This window comes from Mytilus galloprovincialis, chromosome 14 (assembly GCF_965363235.1).
Source record: "Mytilus galloprovincialis chromosome 14, xbMytGall1.hap1.1, whole genome shotgun sequence".
Classification (NCBI taxonomy): domain Eukaryota; kingdom Metazoa; phylum Mollusca; class Bivalvia; order Mytilida; family Mytilidae; genus Mytilus; species Mytilus galloprovincialis.
The window spans coordinates 11,335,974-11,344,154 of record NC_134851.1 but is presented as its reverse complement, the minus strand read 5'-3'; the positions used below and the strand labels follow the sequence as shown (position 1 = coordinate 11,344,154).

Genomic DNA, 8,181 nt, shown 5'->3' with positions numbered 1-8,181 from the left:
AAATACTTTCGTTTTTCGTTTTGGTGTTTAAGAAATCAAAAACGAAAAAGGAAAACACTTTCGTTTTTCATTTTGGTTTTTATGAAATCAAAAACGAAAAATGAAAACACTTTCGTTTTTTGTTTTTTGTTTTTGATATTTCAAAACGAAAAACGAATGGACGCAGATATACACGGACCGTATAACCACACTGGACTATGTACATGCCCAACACGTATGGCAATTGTTTAACATACAGAATCTCGGATAGTATCACGATCTGTACGTTCTATCAGATGTTCTTGCATTAGCCGACGTCTTTGAAAATTTCAGGGAGATCTGTCTCAACTACTATGGACTGGATGCTGCACATTTTTATACATCTCCCGGTTTAGCCTGGAAGGCAGCTGCCTTGAAAATGACATTAAGTGTCAAGCTGGAATTACTAACTGATATAGACATGCATTTGTTTATAGAGAAAGGATTAAGAAAAGGAATATCAATGATATCCCATCGTCTTGCCAAAGCTAACAATAAAAATGTACCAAACTACGATCCAAATCAACCCATTAATCACGTGATGTACCTAGATGCCAACAACTTATACGGATGGGCCATGTCACAAGCACTTCCAGTTGAAGGTTTCAGATGGCTTAACGATTCTGAAATTTAGAACCGAAACATAAGTGACATTGAAGATGACAGTAAAAATGGTTTTATATTAGAAGTTGACTTAGAATATCCTAGGGAACTACACGACGACCACAACGAATATCCACTCGCTCTAGAAAAATTAAAGGTTACAAACGATATGTTATCGCCCTATGCAGAAAAGTTATTGGTCGATTTAAACTTAAACGGAACATCGACAGAAAAATTAATACCAAATTTACATCCAAAGGAAAAATACGTGGTACATTACAGAAATTTAAAACTCTACTAATCACTTGGAATGAGACTATCAAAGATCCATAGAGTCATGACATTTGAACAACGACCCTGGTTAAAGATATATATTGATTTCAATACAGAGAAGAGAAAGCTTGCACATATTGAGTTCGAGAAGGATTTTTTTTAAACTCATGAATAATGCAGTCTTTGGAAAGACGATGGAAAATGTAAGGAAGAGAACAGATAGAAAACTTTTGAATGACCAATCAAAGGCCAGAAAATTTATCAGCAAACCAACATTTCATGCCTTCAAAATATTCAACGACAATTTGGTGGCTGTTAACATGTTGAAACAACGATTATACTTAAACAGACTCATCTACGTGGGATTCACTATACTCAATTTGTCAAAGACACTTATGTACGATTTCCATTATAATTACATGAAGGATAAATATTGATCTAAAGCAACACTCTTGTTTACGGACACCGACTCGCTTTGCTACAACATCAACACTGATGATATATATCAAGATATGATGGAGAACAAACACTTGTTCGATACGTCAGAGTACAACCCTGCACATCGGCTTTATAGCACTTTAAATACAAAGGTGTTAGGAAAGATGAAGGACGAAACACATGGTATTCCCATACAAGAATTTGTTGGTCTTAAGTCAAAGATGTACTCATTGATATATGAGGAGAATGAAACACTCTGCGAAATTAGACAGCAGAGGGTATAAAGAAGAGTGTGATCAAACATGATACACGACACGAACATTATAAACAATGTTTATTCAATAAAGAGATCCATATGTCTACCATGACACAAATCCATTCATATGACCACAATTTATATTATATATCTATCACCAAACTTGGCTTATCACCTTATGATAACAAAAGATACTTACTAGATGATGGGATACAAAGTTTAGCTTATGGACATTGGAGAATATAATTATATATAAAAGACGTCGTGTTGCAACACCAAAGAAACAAACACAGAATCAGTCAACCATATCCGCAGACCAATGATGCATATCCGCCGCCGCCGCCGCCGCCGCCGCCACCACCACCACCACCACCACCACCGCCGCCGCCAAAGGTGGCATCGGCGGCGGAGGTGGTGGTGGTGGCGGCGGCGGCGGCGGATATGCATCATTGGTCTGCGTTTTTGAGAGGTTAACGTATCGGAAGTTAAAAGTTTAAAGTTATGATATAAGTTATCTTAAGTTACATGGTGGTCAATGGATTCTCGAAAAATAATCCACTGTTAGAACAATAGACTGACGTCAGAGAAATGGGTTAATAAGCAAGGAAACCAATTAGAATAAATGTTGATAACTTAAGAAGTATAGGGCATTGCTAGAAAATAGTAATACTTCTTACTCTTACATGTGACATTTCAGGTCATTTATGACGTTGTTAAATTAACATAACTTTAATTCGTTCTAGGCACATTCACAGACCGAGTGGGTGACCTGTTATACAATTCACAATGATGTTTCGGATAGAGTAAACTATACCATCAACCTAATAGACACGCCTGGATTTGGTGACACCAGAGGATTAGAACAAGATGCAAAAATAATAGAACAAATTCGGGAATTATTTAATTCCAAAGGAGAACGGGGTGTTGCAACTCTCGATGCCGTTTGTTTTATACTGAAAGCGCCTGATGCAAGATTAACAACAACTCAGAAATATATCTTTGAGGCCATCTTGTCGTTATTTGGAAATGATATCAAAGATAATATATGTACCCTTATCACCTTTGCTGATGGCCAACGACCACCGGTTCTAGCCGGAATACAAGCAATTGAAGGAATTCCACTTCCATATGATACTTATTTTACTTTTAATAATTCATCTACAACAGGAAATAGAGGTAGGACTATCCCAAATCAATGTGTTGGAAAGGGAAGTGAGAATATTTTCGCAGAATGAGCAAGCAATTCTGCAGAATAAAAACTTTGAATATTTAGTTGACGAAGATTTTCAGGAAAAAATTGATTTAACCGGAAAAGGACAATATACCACCAACTGTCTGACATGTAACTATACATGTCACGAGAGCTGTGCGTTTGCTAATGACAGTGACAAGGCAAAGTGCTGTGCCATGAACAGAGAAGGATCATGCGTTCAGTGTCCAAAGGGTTGTCATTGGAAGCTGCACCATAATACACCATATATTATTAAATGGTCGAAACGCCAAGTGAAGAAGAGATATGATGAAATGAAAAAGAAATATGAAGAGGCAACTAAAAAAACATTAACCCAGGAACAAGTATTAGAGCAGATGAACCAAGATATAAGTAGGCAAGAAGAAGCAATTCAGGTTATGATGGAAGTCATTTCAAAACTAAACAATAGGTTTAAAGAAATTGCTCTTCGTCCTGATCCTATGAGCACTGTCCAGTATATAGAACTGATGATTGCCAGTGAAAAAAGAGAGAAGAAGAGCGGATTTGAAGGAAGAATTGATGCTTTGGAGAAATGTAAAAAACGTGCTACATATGGGAAATCAGTTAAGATATTTCAAGATCGTGTCCGTAACACTAGGCAGTCTATGGCAGTCGGTGACGTTGCAGATGAAATACTAAAAGATGATAAATCTGTTATTGGTAGAATAAAAGGATTTTTTGGTATGGGTAAAAAATGAATGAAAGCCCAAAAGGAACATCGTTTATTTGATATACTGTACATTTGTTTGAAACATTTTTAAGCTTTTGAAATCATAGACTTGTCTTCAGCTGTTTTACTGCAGCTTTATTGTCCGACTGGGCTCGTGGTTTTTTTCTCGAGTGATTTGATCGGTCTTTTCCTGAGTGTGATCACGTTTCTTAATTAAATATGATCAATAATGTAAACAAATAGACATCTGTTGTTGTAAGAGGTGATAAGTATTCATGAACTACATATACAAAATCTTACAACGTAAGTTAGTAATTTTAAGTAATTAAAAGATAATATCCACCCTGCTGTGTTCTAAAACTGTAATTAAGTTTTACAATGCTTTTATTCCAAAATATAAAACAACGATTGTAAACAAATACTAATGCAAATACCAAAGGAAATGTACATTTGGAATATATATATCCTTCGATTTACAGAACCTTTAGGGAAAATTGGAGTTATAGCATTGGGAAGCACATTTTAAGAATACAGTCATTTTTTTGGTACAGTGTTTTTTCGAGAGTAGTTAATTGCGGTACAGGATTCTACCGAGTGAAATTCAATGAAATAAAATGTCAATAACTTAAATATTTTTGGTCAATGCTAATACGTTTAAAAACATTGAAAGGTTCAAATCAATGGAATGTCTTTCTGTATAAAAGTACACACGGCTGGTGTGTGTCACTGTTGGGAATGGCTAGTAATGTTATAGCACACCATAAGCACAAACTATCAAAAAAACAATAGACACAAAGTACCGAAAGAAGTGTAAGTCGCAGTTACTGAAAGTTAGTTCAAAGCCAATTACAACTTATTGTTTTTGTTTTTATGTATATTCTATTTATTTCAAAATGTATTGTCAATGCGAAATAATACATGAGCGGTTTAAGTTTTTATTTTTAGTGTGTATATTTTTTTTATCTTTTTTTATTGGGGGGGGGGGGGGGTGGTTCAAGGCCTTTCTTATCCCTATTTTTAAAACTCCAGGTTCCGTCACAGCAAGTTATATAAATCATCAAATATTATTTACTGTAAAAACCAAAATGCAGCTCTTTTAGGTTAAATGACAAAGAATCCTGGCCATTAATTGCAGTTACATAGAAGAAACAGCCAATGTTAAGTCCAAGAATGCGTTATAATTACTTATTCATATTTTCTTGGAAATAAACCCACACCATGTTTTTAGAAATCCGGACTTTTTTTTTTAATCTCGCTCTCGAAAAAAACATACAATGTAAAACACTGAATAATTAGTTAACTATACGGAGCATTTGCATCGTATGTGCTCAAAACATTATGGTATTAAGAAAAAGATGAACAGTCATAATTAAAAGTGTTATACACGCGAAACAGAAGTAAATCGATCAGATCACGAGTTATATCAAACAATAAAACATGATTTACACTCAGGAAAAGTGGACAGATTCACTTGGAAAACACAGGATCTATGCTTCCGTGTATACAAGATTGAACTTAGATGTTTGACTCTATATGTTTTACAGTGTTTTTGATCTGTGTTGTATATTTTGAAGAATTGTAATGTCATATTGTATTGTCCTTATCAATTAGGCAAAACAGAACATGCTTGTATATCTTAATTGGGCTATATGAATTGTAACGACGAGGCATTGTTTTTTATTATAATTTGGAAATTATAGAGAATTCCTGTCATGCCAGAAAAAAAATTCAATAGAGGCGCCATGGTCTGTTTTGAATATTTTGTAGTTGTATTTAGAATTGTTTTCTTGTGGGAATATTTTAGTCTGATTGTCATGAAATGCATTGGCTTTAAAGTTGTAAATTATTTTAAAATACTTAAAATACCAAGTATTATTAATTAATATTTAATACACGAAAATGAAATGCTGTCCATAACTTTCCATACCTTAGATGACGTATGTGTACTAAAGCAAATGTCCAACTTTACCGTACGTAACCTGTTCTAGTGAGTGAATAATATAACCGTTGTTCGTGTTGGGATTTTTTTTTAATCTTTTCTCCAATTTCATTCCCTGCTTTTTCAAAAGTTTACTTATCTTTCTTTCGTATATTTTATTTTTTTTTCCTTTTTACCTTTTTTACAATTTGAAAGTGTAAAGATTTAGTTCACGCAGTCAGGATTCTACTTCGTCAAAATTATCTCCCCATTCCGCCTGTTCATTTTTACAATCGTAGAAAAGGAAGCAATTGTACGGATGACGCGCTGCCAATTTAGCTCTTGAAAACCGGTAAATTTATCCACATAGTACCATTACGGCCCTAAACTTTATGTCAGTTGTATTTAAAAGACAAATGTATCTACTAGCCAATGAGCATCAGTTAATGTTCTTGTCTGCATTGAGTCAACTTAAAACTATTGTCTGATCAGTTTTCAGATGGAATTTTTGAAAATTCATAAACATTTAAAAAAAAATCTAATTTAATATTTCGTGGAAGGGCAGCCTAAAATAATTCAGTGGTTGAAGACTATTAAACACCGAATATTGATGTGTACCATATATGACTTTGCCCCCAGTTTATCCAAATCTCGCATATTCTCGCATGAATTTTAATTAAACGCTTGACCCACTCAGAATTCTAGGTCGCGAATAAGCTTTCCCTGAACTACTGTATTATCACACACAGAAAAATGATTTTTTTTCGACGATATGCATTTTTTAGGATCCAACTTAAAAGACTGTCGTCAAGTACTTTTAGTAAATATTAGCTATTCGAACACACCTACTCTGTTTTTGTGATTCATTAGAAGGTATTTCACTTGCATGCATTTCACTTGACCCATATATTTCATCTTTTAGTACTGTGAATGTTTGATGTTATAAAGTCAACCTGTAGCCTTGATATATAAAAATGATAGAATCTGATGATGAATCAGATACTCTTGCTTTATACGTTTTCAAAACAAAATATTCAACTCAAACACGCCCTAACATAAAAAGGTGCACTCGATTTCTCTTTTCGATACAAATGTTACCCATATTGTGGTTTTTTTTTTTTCTTGAGTCACATAATGGAAGGGCAGACACGAAAATTACTGAACTAATAGATTGATATGTTCTCCGTCCGTGTTAAAAAAAAAATCGGAGGTTATGCATTTTCTACATCCAACTTGATAGATACCCATGTCGTCGACTTGATACAAATGTATCTAATTGTTCTGCTTAACTATGTAATAGATAAATTGAAAACTTATGCAAATGGCGTTTTTAAAATAAAATACTTCGTAATTGAGGATAAAATTGTCATTTTATTTGTTTCTATTAACTTTTAAAAAATGTGTTACTATAGCAAACAATACAGTAAGCATTTATCTCCTTTTCTAACAAAGAGCTTCGATTCTTTTGTTCTATTTCAACCGGGTTTCCGCCTGCACGGTAATGAAAAGTTGACGACGTTAAGGTACATTGTAATGTGATTTTCATTCGAAGTATATGTCTCTATTAAATCAGTAGATGTGCAAGGTATGATTGCCAATGAGACAACTCTCCACAATACACAAAATGACACAGAAATTAACAACTATAGGTCGCCGTATGCCTTCAATAATGAGCAAAACCCATACCGCATAGTAAGCTATAAAAGGCCCAGAAATGAAAAATGTAAAGTAATTACATTATCTGTTTATTTTTGTAGTTAGAGCCATATGTAGATCTAGAATACCATTTATAATGTTATTATATTTTCAGAATTAAAAGACACCATGTGAATGTCATTGTTAAAATAACATGAAATATTTGATTGTAGAATACACTGCATTTTTTAACATTTCTCTAAGGTGTTTTTTTTAGGTCAATCAGCTTTGGTTTAACTAGTTTGAGCGTGTACTTGTTTCCAGATTTTATTAATATAAATGATTATTTTACATATAAGAAATAGATTTAAAACATTTGGTAATATAAAAAACAATATGTGTGTGTTTGCTGATGTATTCATTTTTTTATAAAATAAACTTAGAAATATCTGTGTTTGCTATTTCATCAAATATATTTTAAAATTAGGACATAACACAGACATCATTTAGACAGTTATCAATTGTATATCTCATAAGCTGAAATGTAATAAAACAATTACAAACTTTAAGGTAATATTACTCGAATAGGAAAATAGTAAGATGTGGTATGGTTCCAATAAAAAAAACTATCCACCAGAGATATTAACGTAGATATACGAACTTGTTATTCCCCGTACAGTCTTCACTAATCACCAAAACCCATAACATGGTAAGCTTTTAAAGGCACCATCGTGACTTAAATGTTACGCATTTGATGAATAAATGACAAATGAGTGTTCGTTTACAATATTAAAAAACTATTTACAAGACACAATTGCTTGTCCCTTTTTTCACACTGGCTATGCAAATGAATTCTAACACATAAAGTTTCAATTAAAAATTTAAAGTCCACTATATGTTCATTTTTGTATTTATTAATCATATATTGAATTTCTCAAGGGTAATTCAAGCATTGGCTTTGAACTAGCGGTCAGCAACTACAAGTACTCTCAGATCTGGACGTATTAAATGTTTTTTTTGTTTTTGTTGGGATGTGTAAAAACCCGGCCACGCCAACTCTGTGCTGTTACATGTAGATATATTTACATTTGTATCTACCCGATGAGTAAAGTCTTTTT

The 8,181-nt window shown here is 33.4% G+C and overlaps 1 pseudogene; it reads left to right on the top strand.

Moving 5' to 3' along the window:
• Window positions 1-397: 397 nt before the first annotated feature.
• Window positions 398-7,513, top strand: LOC143059363 (uncharacterized; annotated as a pseudogene).
• The last annotated feature ends 668 nt before the right edge of the window (window positions 7,514-8,181 follow it).